This window comes from Sturnus vulgaris, chromosome 5 (assembly GCF_052056855.1).
Source record: "Sturnus vulgaris isolate bStuVul1 chromosome 5, bStuVul1.hap1, whole genome shotgun sequence".
In the NCBI taxonomy this organism is placed as follows: Eukaryota; Metazoa; Chordata; class Aves; order Passeriformes; family Sturnidae; genus Sturnus; species Sturnus vulgaris.
In genome coordinates, this window is record NC_142247.1 from 64,197,063 (window position 1) to 64,210,383 (window position 13,321).

At 36.7% G+C, this 13,321-nt stretch overlaps 1 protein-coding gene across 1 annotated transcript in view; it reads left to right on the forward strand.

The window, feature by feature from the left end:
- The first annotated feature begins 5,297 nt into the window (after window positions 1-5,297).
- Window positions 5,298-13,321, forward strand: part of CD36 (CD36 molecule (CD36 blood group)) — a 48,354-nt gene continuing 40,330 nt past the window's right edge. The window contains exon 1 of the mRNA XM_088165876.1: window positions 5,298-5,391. The gene's annotated coding sequence lies outside the window, so the exon portion shown is untranslated. The remainder of the gene's footprint in view (window positions 5,392-13,321) is intronic.

Genomic DNA, 13,321 nt, shown 5'->3' on the forward strand with positions numbered 1-13,321 from the left:
TTTTGAACAACAGAAAAAACTTTATTTAGTGGGTGCAGGATAATGCAGCATTGGAAGACTGTGGAGAATCTGTCCTTTGATATTTTCAATGCATAGATAATGAGAGCTGCAGCTGGTGAAATTCTTGGTTTAAGCAGGAAGTGGGATGTGAGACCTTTGAACATACCCTTTTTAGCTAATTTCACTTCTGTGAATAGTTTCTCTTGTGGATCTTCATTGAGTTCAAGTTCAAATGAATGTCTATTTACTTGGTTTATCTAAAGATGTTACACTAAAGAAAAGGAGTAGGAATTACTTCAGGTATTACGAGATTGTCCTATGACTTTTATCTGACTTCAACTTGCCCCTGTTTTACACACTGCAATGTGACCCAAGAACACACTTTGTACATACAAATGTAAGACTCCAACAGTAGTGAGAAGGTACAACAAATTAATAGTGGCAATCTCTCTCTGTGTTTAAATCTAAGACAGTTTCATATGCCTAGTGCTTGTGTGGAAAAAAACAAAGTCCATCATTATGAATTGCTTTGCTTTATATTCTTACTTATTTTATTTTAGGGTATTATTTTTTTCTTTTTTCTTTCTTGTTTAATTTTTTTTTCTATAAAATAAATGCTCTACTTTCAGATAAGAGTTTTAAGAGTTTTGGGGACTCTCATTTTCACTAAATCAAATTTTGCTTCCATTATGCAGCTGCATTTCACCTAAAAAATTATTGCTGAGTCAGTTGAATCCTGAATTCCAGCATATTTGGACTGAGCAATTTGAGCTGGGAGATTAGCCATGGCACCATGAGCAGGAGTTTGGCCTTGAGAAAATGATCTTTCAGACAATCATCTACAACATATACAGGTACAACACTTTTTTTTTTTTTCCCCTGGCTGAGGTACTTTGGATTCAAATTTCTTTCTAGATCTGATCCCTAGCTCAGCAATAAAATGCTGCCCTTTATATGAGCCGTGATAAAAACTACATTTTAATCAACACTGAATTTAAAACCATTAAACGTGAACTATCAGAACATTAATTTCCTTCCAGGAGTTTTCTAGGAACTCCTTTTCGATTCTGTTTGACTCTAAAGAAGCTCCATTAGTGTCTGGATTATGTTACAAACTTAACTGCGAGGAGGGGATTAACTTGTCCATCCAGATGCCACATGCCATGTTTAGATGTTTGGCATAAATATGTATTTAAAATAATTAGGCAACTCTTACACTTTCACCATTCTATTTAATCTCTCTGTTTGTACTGCTTCAGGTTTGCTGTATTAAGGAACATATCCAGCTGATAAGTAACCAAGGAATAAAAAAGGGGCTTGGTTGTATGATCAAGAAAAGGAACATATCCTGGTGTTTGATGAGGAATGCTTAAAATAACACAGCAAAAGAAGAAACAAATATTCAAGTCTTTTTGTAGCGCTGAGCTGCTTTTCTATGAGATCTTCTGTTACAAAAGAGGCAGCTCAAGGCTCTCCTTCCTGTGCAGAAACCTTTCCAGGAGCTCATTTTTCAGTTCTGGCTTGCAGCAGTCAGTAAGCTGTACATCAGCTGAAGGGACACTCTCACCATGCAGGAACGGTGTCCAAGCTGACCATCTGACGTAAATTGTCTCACCACTTAATTAAAAAATGTGTGGCCATCATCATCTAAATGCTTGTAACACACAATTATGTAATGCACATTACCACTCGCTGCTTAGACCAATCCTTTGTGCTGTAGCCTCTTTACGTCTATCAGCCCTCAGCCCTCCTAATTAGAAGTAAACATTCTTATTTTATTCCCTTCAAAGAAACTGGTTGTCTTGAAAAGTGCAAATTCTCCACTGAGCTTTCAGGACAATAAATGATGATAGTAGTAGTTAATTAAGCATGCCCTTTCTAAAGATCTCACAGAAGGTTACAGGAACTTTCAAGAAATTAGTCCTTAGAACATCACTGTGGCTGAGGGAAGTTTGTTTGTTGTTTTTTTTTAATTAAAAATATCAACCTTTTAGAATAAACCTCTTGATTAAGGTTCAGGAACAAATTTTGGCTGACTACAGATTTGGAGTTCAAGCGGAATGAATGATTTTAACCATTTGATGCTCATATCAATAGAAATTAATTTATTTGGGCGATGTCAGTAAACATAGTGGAGCTGACTTCATAATTTGGCACTAACTTTCCAGAAAACTAGATAAAGAGTTGGAAAGATGCATTCAAGTCTTTCTCTGTGGGCCACAGTCCTGCTCTTTGAGCACAGATAGCTCTAGAATTGTGCAACGCAAAACTTGCAGAATTGTGCAAAGACATAAAAGATAATTCTATTTAAGGTGGTTCTTCCCTCACGTGAGTTTTGAGTAAGTCTGAGTTTTGAGTAAATATGCAATGAACAAATTCCTTATGGGAAGATTCTGACTGCAATGCGATCTACAAATGTGAATTTAGGGATTTAGAAAGTTTGATCTTCTCTGCTGTCAGGAATGTACTGTACAACAAGATTTCTGGTCCTGCTAACACTTAAAGGACTCCTGAAGTGAGAAGACTTTTCTTTGGTTTAATTAGCTGTCATGCACATGTACCAGAGGGAGTTTAATCTTCTCTGTTCCTCTCTTGTTTTTCTCATTTCTTCTAGAAATGTGATATACAACTATTAACCACCACTGTGGCCATTTGGGTACTTTCTGCCACGGCCCAATAGACTGAAAGCAAACATTAGGCATGGCTTGATCCCTAAAAGCAATTTTTGCTTGGTTTAAGTTTATATTCTTTCAGTGGTTAAGCCAGGACCTCTAAATTATCATCTCTGGGTGAAGGATTTCCTTGACTGTATGTAAGTAGATTTTTCATGTGACTTCAATTATGGCTTTCCTGTCATGACTCTTACTCAATGCACAAGCTATTTTTGTGTCTTTTCTGATAGTTCCTCTTGCAAATAGTTCTTTTTTTTTAACTAGAGACGGTTAAATCAGAGCAGTTTTTCTTACATGTTCTTCCAAAGATTAACCTCAAATTTGTCACCTGAGGGTCCCCATGATGTGGTTGGTACAGCTTGTCTCCCATGCTTCATGTCTTTGTGATATTGTAAATCAAATTTGGAAAGTCACAGGCTATTGTGGGGACTTAGGAGAAAGTCCATGTGTCCTGAAAACATGATTTGATTGCAGATTAAGCCATTCTGTATGCTTGCTGTACTCTCAATATTGGAATTATTATTTTTTAGCTTTGGAGCTTAAGTCACATATTTGTTAACAGCACACGTGAAACAGTCATGTCAGCAATACACAGGATTTAACTTTTTAATCTGTTTAATCTAGCAGAAACTCAGGGATGATCCATAAGTACTGAAAGTATATTTTAAAACAGAGCAAAATAATTTATATTGGTTATGATTTGAAGTTTTTTGGGGATCACAAATATTATAGTTTATGCATATGGGTAATAACAGATAACTAATTATGAAATAGAACAATTTACACAATGACTATGTCAAGCCAGTGAACTTTTCTAACCCTCCTAAAAATATGATTTTTTAAAAATAAATATCAGTTAATTCTATGCAAAAATACTTTTAACTCTCAAAAATCAAGACAAATTAGAATCTGTGGGCCTGTTGCTGGAGGCAGAAGATTTTCAGCCTCAGTGCTTAAATATTGGTCCTTGATTTATGCGACTTTCTGCTTTAAAACTCTGTGTCAGAATGACAAAATTAATGAATTTTTATTAAGAAGTAATTCCATACAAGAGGCCTTAGGGATGCCACCTCCTTGGAAATTGTGACATGGGTAATTGCTGTGTTCTTCCAAGACTTCCAAGGCTTAAGCATTGCCTTAAAAAGTGCCAGGTTGCAGGTGCCATTTGTGTCTTCAGCTGTAGGCATTGGTGCAGTTTATGAAACATGCAAAGGAAAAACCTGTGAAATTAAAACAAAATCAAAACCCCTCAACAAAACAGCAGGGATTTTCACTACTGTCCTCCAAAGAGCTGAATTAGGATTGCAGATTCTGTACCATTTGCCAAGATGATGCTTTGAAGGTGGTGAAGGTCCAGAATATAAAGTCTGGGAGGTGTGGAATATTTAGTCCACATCCTGCAATTCTGGATTAGGGAGCATTGTGCTATTAAAGAATATTTTGTGCAAACATGGTGCAACCAACATTTGTGCACATTATGAACATTTAAGGGTTTTTCTTAAGGAATAATTATCGTAAGTACTTATTTTTAATTAGTGGGATTACACTGTTTTTCTTTTGTTTTTAGCTATTATTATTATATGTTGTAAGAACTGTTTAGGCCATGCATGCTTTAAGAAAAAAAAAAAGATCTTGTGCTCCAGCTCTTTGAAGGGAAAGAGATCATTTCAGCATTGAAGTAAATGAAATAGAAAACTCTAAAATTAATATTATGACAAGTCCCTCACATAGGCAAGAAGATCCCAGTGGCATTTGTCCTCAGTGAAGGCACAGAGCCTCACTGCCTGCAGTTGCAATATCTCGTCCTTAATTACACCCTTTGCTCCAATCTTTGCTCTAACCCCAGTCACTCTGCTTGTTACACCTACGTATACATTTGTCCTCAGTGCTAGCGTGACGTGGAAAATTACACCCAAGAGGGTTTGGGGAACAAATCCAGATTTCAGTGAGATTAGGAGGGTAGTCAGTTCAGCTTCCCCCTGGACTATATGGAAAGCAGAAGTGGACTCATTTCCAAAGATCTGGATTGTTTCTCCAGTGTCCTGACTTTCTTCAAAGAGCAAAGAGGGAAATAAATTTAGCTAAGCTAGAGATACTTCAGGTACCTTTAACCACTGTTTAGACGATTACAAGCATACTAAAAAAATGCCATTCACCTAATTCTAGAGCTCTGTTGATATTGTAAAATAAAAAGATACTACAACTAAGTGAGGAATACTGAGTCTGAGTGACACTGATTCTCCTATATCCAGAGTTGGTAGGAGTGGTTCAAAGCAGTCAAGGAACTGTGAAGTGCTACACTTGGATGTCACAGAAATGACACAGAAGGAAAGACACTCACACTTAGTGATTCTGAGGAATTAAGTAGGAAAATAACTACTTTATTTACATTTTATGTCTATTTATAGAATATCAACAATGACCAGGGATTGGCCAGTGAGGATAATACCTCCTGACCCTATAGGTCCTATTGTCTATTCTTTCTTTCTCCAAAGAGGAATGCAAAATATTCATTATTTATAAGAACAGAGTGTGAGAAACTGCAAAAAGAATTTGTCAACAATCAGAAGGCTGAAACACAAGGGCAGCACATGGACAGTCAGTGCTCACATTCACAGAAACCCAGGTTACTTCTGCTTCTCTAAACAGACACACAGGCTGTCAGTGAACCTATTGAAAGCTGCTGAGATATAAGGTGGAGTCGTGCTTGGTGAATCAGGTAGGAAAAAAACATCAACACCTTGATCCTTTCAGTGTCCCCTGAGCAGCATTATGGCAAATGACCTGTCATTCAGAGGTAGGTGAGGAAATGTGAGTTGATTCAAATATTGAAATGGGGGTGATCTGTCAAACAATCCCACTTAGGAGGAGTCCATCTCCATAGATGAGTTCATAGCTAAACATCCTGTGATGAATGAGGAATGTATCTAACATATAGACCCTTGCTTTGCTTTTCCTCTCTGGGTAAGTTATGCAGCTGTTCCCTTGTTTGTGCTTTGTATGAAGGACACGTGGTTCCCACTAGGAACTATGTGAGATGTTAAAAATTATTTCAAAGCCTTGCAACACTCAGGGGAGTTATGAAGGTATGGAGTTAAGTAACTTGAAAGTGACAATTAAGAAAATCGGTGGAAAATCTGGAATTAATCAGACTTTCCACAGCATAGGGAAGTCTCTTATAAAACTGAGCCAATTTTGTACCTTCTCCTGTACCTCACACTGGCACTCCTTTAGTGTTTCTTTCCCTCTTTGATCCTTCTGACGCTTATTTGACATTTCTGGGATCAGACTAAGAATCAGAGTATTGGGCAAGAAGCAGCTCAAAGAAAAAGGATGACAAGTGGGAGATGTTCTAGTGGGAAAGGTCCAGGGGATTTTTGCACAAAACCAGGGTCTAAAAGAGCTTATGGTGATCCTGTCATCATACTGCACTTTTAATGTCCATGCTGTATTATCTGCACCCTTCATTTCAAGGGTTGATATCTCAGTCAGTTATCTTGGTCAGAAATCCTGCAATCATTCTTTTTGGGAATTAAAACTAAGGGAAGCATGACTGTGGGAGCTCAGTGATTTGCTGAGGTCAGTATAAATAAATAACAAAATATCATACCAGGAAGGAGACAAAGAAGACGAGGGGAATGGTACTACAATACAAAAGAAGATTGTTGTTTTTTCCTGGGATATATTTTTTATTGTATCTTGTATTTACATATATCTATGTACACAAACAGCAGGAATACTGGAACAGCTGTCTTGAAGCCTTTATTTAATCACTATCATCAATCTCATTTTACAGAACAAAGCAAGGGAGATGGAACAGCCTCAGCTGTTTAGAACAGAAGACAAAGTTTTCTTTGTTACAAAGTCTTTTAACAACTTTCTAGCCTATAGCATAATATTAAAAGCTGACAAGCGTTTGCTCAGGCCAATTAATAAAGATACATGGACATCCTGCTTTGAACAATGCTTGTTTGTAATAGCTTAAAACAATGGATAAAGCTTCATTATTAATTTTACACATTTCTACTATCTTGCTTAACATATTTTCCTGAGGTTCTCTCACAACCCTATTGATTCTTGTCCTTGCATCTTCAGCATTCTTGCATTTCTCCATCCTGAGATTTGCTTTCACACAGCTTTCTGAGAGTTTTATACCTTTCCTATTCCCACAATTCTCCCTCCTGGTTCAACTTTAAATAAATCCTTTTAATGACCTTGTTGTATATGAACTACTTTGCATTACATAGCTCTACTACAGTGCATTTTTACTTATTTAGCAAAATAGCATTATAAGCTTTCTAAACAAGGCTATATTAATAAACTTTACTTAGTATATTGCTTTTTTGTTTGTCTAAGGCATCCTTTTTTGATTGTTTTGAACCACAGTAGTTGTTTCTTGTCCTTGCATCTTCAGCATTCTTGCATTTATCCATCCTCAGATTTGCTTTCACACAACTTTCTGAGAGCTTTATACCTTTTCTATTTCCCACAAGGATATGGAAAATATTAGAAAAACATGCTATTGATCAGAAAATAAGAATTACCTTGGGGAAACAGATTTCTTTGTAGAAAGAAATCTGAAAGTTCAGGGCTGATAGCAAAGGCAATATGAATGTTTATTAATAAGAGAGAAAACTAATAGTTGGGTACAGAAAGAACTATTAGTTGCATAGAAGAGGGATCTATTTTAAATTAAAGATCTTTTTACTCTTAAAAGGCAAAATGATATTAGAAAATAGAACAATAGATTGGAAAATAAATTGGTGGGAGTTGTTTATAAATCTTAATGGTTGTTGGAATGCTGCCAAAATATTTTCTGAATACTTTTCTCTTTTGTAGGATATTTCTATTCCACTTCTAAGAAATTCTAAGTAAGAAATAAAATGCAAAAGTCATCACAAAAGTCACACTCTCAGAGCTTTAAGATCCTTGACTAACTATAATTGTGCATCCCTTAAAAAAAAAAAAAAAGCAACCTGTGAAAGTGAAAAAAATTACTCCACTCTTAAAATACTAATGTGGCTTGTTTTGTCATTTAAATTGAAACAGATATTCAAACAAGGAGGATACTCAACTTTCATTCAACTGTGTTCATGAAGAAAATATTTGTGACTCCTTTAATTAATCCACTCAATTTGAATATATCTATCACAGCCTCTGGGGATAGAGATTCCTTATTCACTACACGCATGAAAAGGAGTACACCTACACAGCAAGTCAATGTTGGAGTGCCAAACAGCTAGCAGCAGTAGGCACATCTGCACACAAGACAATGTCACAATTTTGCCTAGTCAAACTACTCTTTAGACTGCTCCAAACTGAAATAATAAAAGAAAAAAAAAATCTGCAAAAGAAACAAATTGTCTTCAGTGGAACAAGTGAGCAAAAGGGACACAACCATTTCCAAAGGTTATCTTGCTATTCACTGTCTCCTATCTACCCCTAGAACTACAGCTGTGTTCCCCAGAACCATGCCATTTCCCTCAAAATAGACAGAAGAGGAACATAACTGAGGAACAAAAATATAATTTTGTTCAGTTTAATTTCAGGGGTCAGAATCAGTCAGATTCCTTGATATTACATGAAATTACTAATTTTCATAAGGAGGTAAAAATTAAAGAATGACATCAAACAAAAAAAAAAAGTGGTTACTTCTACTTGGTCTGTTGCCCACCTTTTGTACAGGTCTTTGTTCATTCAAGGATTTTCCATCTTGAGCTTTTCCACTGTAGTTTCTTCAACAATATTTGGTGAATGGCTGATTTAAATAATCTTTTCAAATTGAAGTAACTGACAAGCAGGTTTCCCATGTCCACTGTTGCTTGCTTCTTCAAAGAAAACTCTGAGACATGACTTTCCTTGACAAAAGGCATTTATCAATTCTTCCCTGGGACTTACCTATTTCCTTGAGTTATGTCAGAATAGAGCTCATATCACCTCCCAACTTCAAATTAACAAAGACATTTTCTGTGTACTAAGACTGACTGCAGACTATGGGGTTAATGCTTGCATATGGACCTGGAAGACTGGATATTCAAAAACATGGTCATACTTCTAAAAATTCAAACTATTTAACAATTGAAATACGGTTCTTCTCAAAGTCAACTACTTAAATATTAGGTGAGAGATTAAGAAGACATGTAAGAAGTATGAGAAGCAGTTCTTCATATTCTTACACAGGACCAGATTACAAACAAAAATTCTGATGTTCCTAGACTCCAGAGCAGGCTTTAGGATGAGATTCATCATGCTGGCATATACACCTTTACTAAATGGGATAAACCTAAGCACAGGTGATGGGTGATGCACTCTTGGCAAAAGTACTTTCATTTTGTGCAGGAGTCTGGTGGTTTAGGAATGCAGGGGGCTGAGAGCAGGGTTCAGATTCTCTCCCATCCTGTCTCATTTCACTCCTTTGCTGTCCAAACGACCACATAATGGAAGAGCAGAGAGGAAGGCAGGACTTAACCATCATACATCCAACTCAAAATGTAGTGAAGACAACAATCCAAGATTTGAGAATAGCTGTGAGGGACTTCACCTTGGTAAAAGAAGATGTGATTACTAACAGATGACTGATTATTTTTACCATCTTATCAAACCTCTTCCACTTTCATACTGCTGTGAGTTTTTCTTCCCTCTTAATTTTTTTGTGAAGCTCTTCCTTCCCAGATCTCTCCTCATAGCTGCCAGCTTCTTTCACTGAAAAACCGTTGAGCTTATGTGTAAAGATTGAGGATTCTTATATTTTTTGTTTAATTAATGTTCTGTAAAGATCCATGCTTATGTGTCTATATTACTCTAACAGTGCTGAAGTACACTGATTTTTTTATATTTTACTTTGTAGCTGGGCCTCTCCTCTGCATATTTTTCTCTTTTTTTTCTCCCTTCCACCTGCAACCAGCAGCACATAACTGTGGTTGAAGTATGCCCTAGATTGCCAGTGCTGCTCATGGAATTTCCTTGATTGTTACTCATCTCCACCAGGGAACCTGGCAGACAGCATGAGCTAGAAGAGATCTGCTCAGTGCTTCCAACTGCAGCTCTAATGTTATCATTTTCTTTCAGTTCTTGATAAAATTGCTATAATAATTTTATCTGAATTTTTAATGTAGTAATAGTATCTTAATCCTCTACCTGAATAATTCTAAGCAATGGATTAATCTTCTACTGTTTTGATTTATTTCTAAGGCCAGAGCCATAACAAAAAAATTTTAAGGTCTTTTCTGCACCGGTTTTTTAACACTCCAACTAAAGCAGAATAAGCTAAAAGCTCTTCACAATGACATGGAATACTGTAGGATGACATCTATGTGTCTTGCCTTTGATAAGGAGTTTTTCATGTAATCATTTGTGATCCTGTTTTTCCAGGCTATGTTTCAATTTGGACAGACTTTGAACACTTTTTATTGTATCCTCTCTCAGATAAATTCCTGGTGCCAGAGAGGATTTCAGGACTTTGCCTTACAATTGATTTTTTATGCAAATAAAGTGAGGATGTGTGCAAGTATATTCATTTGGTATGCTGACTGAATTGGAAAAATCTCAACCAGCTATTCAGTGCACTGAGTGTTGGACTTACTATTGGAGATTGAAACTTCTATCCTAGCTAAAAAATAAGATAATTTCCTACACAGAAGGACACATACTTCTCAAAAGGTGATTGCATTTGTTGTACTAATTTGATCTATTAAAAAAGGGCTTGGGTTTTGTTTTGTATAATTTAGCATAGAAATTGCAACTTAAACATCCCAGATAAAAATTTCAGTTTCAGCAATTGCCCAAAATTCTTGCTGAAGTAAAAATAGACCTGTTTCTCTTTACCAATCACATCTGAACACAGAGCAGACTCTTCAACCACAGGTCATGTAACTGAGCTTTCAGCTTTCTCCAAATATTAATAAAGTACACAGAATAACAAAGCAATCTAATTAAGTCAATTTTCATTTCCATCAGCTCAGCCTCACTTACTCCAGTGGTTTCTCCACAGCAGCTATCAGGAAATCAATCTCTGAAAGCAGGAGTGCTGAAGTGGGAGGCAATGAGGAAGGTCGGGATCTGCAGTCAGTCAGAGATGTCAGCTCAGCCCAACTTTGTGTTTAATGAAGGCACAATTTGGGATAAGAGGAAAAATGACCAATGTGGAAACCTTGGTGCATAGTAAGATATTTAATACCATTGAGCAATTCAGATAAGCCTTATTTTAATTCAACACAATAGGAAATCTGAAAAAAGTGGTGATGACTGTGGCATGTCAGGAAACCAGATACTCTTGGAAGCTCTCATGATATAGCAAAATTATGATCTTAAAATCCTGTTGATTGCCTTGTCTCTTAGTGAAAAAAACAAGATTTGCAATAAAAACCTATGTGAGTCTATTTATCACACATGAATGCAACTTCAGCTTTTCAAGAGCCTGCAATCCATTGTATTATAAAAATTATGAACTGCCTTGTGGTAATACATCTATGCTCTTGCTTAATAAAGTATAATTAAATTCTTCTTGAAAGCAGTTTTGTTGCTATTAGAAGGGCTAATATACTACACTATACCACTTGACTGCAACTACTGCGTTTATAGGTTTGTTTTTCCATCAAGCCTTCAGTGGCTATTGAATTATTCTTTTTAAATAGGCCAGTGTTAAAGAACCTATGTGTCATGAAGTAATTACTAATTTAGGCTGCATTGTCAGTGACAGAATTTGTAATTGCTAGATGGATGATGAGACACCGAAATAGCAATGCATGAAACAAAGCAATTGTGAAACCCTCTCTTGGACTTGATCTCACCCTAACAATGCATACAAGGTCAGGCCTGTCAGACTCATGATTAAGGGTTGTCTTCCTTGTTTTGTTCACGTACTTTTCTGTGCAGAGAAACTGTGACACTGGGGAATCACTGCAGGACATTTTCCTTGTAAGCAATGGGGGTTTTTTAAAATTAATTTACTTACTTTTATTCAGATTCTTTTAAAAGAATAACTGGTTCCTTAGAGACTGATGCTACTGATACAGTTGTATATTCCAGAACATTTCCTTACTTTTTCTCTTCGATTATTGCCTGAAAATCAGTGCAGGGTTAGAAGAATCAGAAATGATAATCCATTAAAACAAGGCTGTTTTTAGAACATTTCTTATAACAATTTCCTGCATTTGTGTGTTTAGAAACTGTAGGAAAAAGAGTTCATTTTTGAGGACATTCAGAAGTGGAATCCAAATGTATTCTGAGTTAAAAAAAAGAGTTGAAACAGAGAACCCCCACTGAAATGCAACACATCATTAACAAAACCAAAGGAGGAAATCTGTCTCTCCAGGCACTTTTTGGAAGTCTATAATAATGTATTTTAAGTAAGAATATATGCCTTATTTGAAAATTCCTGAGGCAGCACTGACTCTTGTAATTTCCTTTTTATTTCTTTACTAAAAAGCTGTAAAGATTGGATTCCTTTCTGAGTATAGTTCTTAAATTATTAACAATGTGCCAGAATTAAGGGAAGAGAAAATATATTTTTAAAATGCTATTTGCCCTCAAGAATTTTGTAATAATGATGTATTCCAATATTTAAAATGTGGCCACTAGAATTCTCCCAAAATTATGACAAATTTTTGCAAAAATTGGAAATTTGCAACACACACAAGAACACCATAGGCCCTGGAAATAATAAATTAACCTTGTTAGAATTAGGAGACTGGATTCACTGCAATTTTTTTTCTCCACTTTTTTGCTATATCTCTACTGGTGAGAAACTTTTCCTCAGAAGTGAAAGCTGAGGTGCTCTTGCTAAAGTTTGACTACAATTGAGTCATATTATCCCAAATGTACACTTCACAGGGAAATGATGAGCCTGTTGGGTAATGCCGATTTTGTAAGAGTCAAAGCTACCCGAATTATTTCTGATGTTTTATTATTTCATGAGTCCACAACACTTTTTTTTTTTTTTTTTCTATATTAGGATTAAATGGAAAGGTTTTGGTAGCCAGGGAGTGAAGGCTGCAAGTGCAGCTTCTCTGACAAGCTGTCAGAAATTGTCCCCCTATCTGGCACAGCCACCTGCAGCTGGCTCCAAGAGGGACCTGTCACTGTCACTATCACCTGTCACCACAGCCAAGCCATCAGACAGTGGTATCATTCATCCTGTGCAACAGGTGGGAGGGGCAGTAGTGAGGATATGTGAGAAAATAACTCTGCAGACACCGAGGTCAGTGCAGAAGAAGGCTGGGGACGTGCTCCAAGTGCCAGAGAAGAGATTTGCCTGCAGCCCGTGATGAAGACCATGGTGAGGAAGGATGTCCTTCTTCATGTTGGAGCGGTTCATGGAGGACTGTCTGCCCTGGGAGGGATCCCATGCTGGAGCAGGGGAAGAGTGTGAGGAGTCCTTCCCTTGCAGAGGAAGGAGTTGGAGACACAGCATGTGATGAACTGACCACAGCCCCCATCCATCCCCCTGTGCCTCTGAGGAGGTAGAACAGTTTGGAGTGAAGCAGAGTCCAGAAGAAAGGTGTATGTAGGAAGCTGTTTTCAGATGTGTTTTTGTTTCTCATTATCTTATTCTGCCTAATTGGCAATAAAGTGAATTAAGATGAATCTATTTTGCCTGTTACAGTAACTGGGGAATGATCTTTCCCTGCCCTTATCTCAAAGCATGAGCT